Below are 1,494 nucleotides of genomic sequence, written 5' to 3'. Positions count from 1 at the left end.
CCACCAGTCCCCTGTCCTGAACTTTTCTGTACACCGACTTTCTTACTGAGCCCCTCCTGCAGATACAGGCAGCCCCCTGGCACATCCTGGGGGCCTCCAGTGACCCCCCGGAGCCTCACGCCCAGGTCCCAAAGGACCATGTCCTGCGCCACTCCACCCCCCAACAATGGAGGAGCAGGTGTCCCTCTCGTGCCCAAACCTGGCACCTGCTTCGCCCTCCAAGAGCCTTGCAAAGAGGCAGGAGAGGAGCCGGGAGACAACGGCTGCGTGTGCCCTGGGGCACTCCCGCAGTGGCTCCAGGCAGGGCCACCACACCGGGAGCACGCCAGCCCCTCCAGTGGCAAAGGCCGGTGGGCTCCTGGGGGCTCAAAGTGCTCCTCCGAGCGTGTGATTGTGTCGTCCGCGCACGGCTGTCTCTTGCTGGTGATGACGTCTGTGTGTGAGGCCCGTGTACCTGACACTGTGTGACCTCCCCCACCTCAGCGGCAGGATGTGTGTGTGTCAGCCACGGTGTGCGGGTGTGTGCTGGCTGCTTGTTTCTGGCCTGGGTGGGGGATGTGTGTTTCTATCAGCACGGGGTGTCCATGTGTCTGTCACCCCCTGATACATGCATGTGTGTCGAACAGGTGTGCATATCAATGTGTGTGTGCTATGTGGGTGTGTGTATGTCAGTGTGTCTCAACGACTGTCATGCAGGTGTGCACGTGTGTCAGTCCCAGTGTACACACGTGTGTCAGTGTGCACATAGGTCAGCACGGGTGTGTGTATCCGTGTGTCAGTCCCAGTGTACACACGTGTGTCAGTGTGCACATAGGTCAGCACGGGTGTGTGTATCCGTGTGTGTCAGTCCCAGTGTACACACGTGTGTCAACGTGCACATAGGTCAGCACGGGTGTGTGTATCCGTGTGTCAGTCCCAGTGTACACACGTGTGTCAGTGTGCACATAGGTCAGCACGGGTGTGTGTATCCGTGTGTCAGTCCCAGTGTACACACGTGTGTCAACGTGCACATAGGTCAGCACGGGTGTGTGTATCCGTGTGTGTCAGTCCCAGTGTACACACGTGTGTCAGTGTGCACATAGGTCAGCACGGGTGTGTGTATCCGTGTGTCAGTCCCAGTGTACACACGTGTGTCAACGTGCACATAGGTCAGCACGGGTGTGTGTATCCGTGTGTGTCAGTCCCAGTGTACACGTGTGTCAGTGTGCACATAGGTCAGCACAGGTGTGTGTATCCGTGTGTGCCAGTCCCAGCGCGTGTGTGCCAGCGCGGATGCGCGGATGTCGGTGTGTGCCAGAGCAGGTGTGCACACGTCCGTGTTCCCCCGCGCACACGGGTGCGTCAGCGCCGGTGCGGTCCGCTGGCGCGTCAGCTCCAACGCGGGGTCGGCGGACGCCCGTGTCCGGCAGGACGGGGTCCGTCTGGGCCCCAAGGCGGCCGAGGCTGTGTGCGCGTGGCCACGCAGTCCGGCGCGTGCCAGGGCGCGTGCCGACA

This window comes from Lepus europaeus, chromosome 2, assembly GCF_033115175.1.
Source record: "Lepus europaeus isolate LE1 chromosome 2, mLepTim1.pri, whole genome shotgun sequence".
In the NCBI taxonomy this organism is placed as follows: Eukaryota; Metazoa; Chordata; class Mammalia; order Lagomorpha; family Leporidae; genus Lepus; species Lepus europaeus.
Note: the sequence above shows the minus strand (reverse complement) of the source record.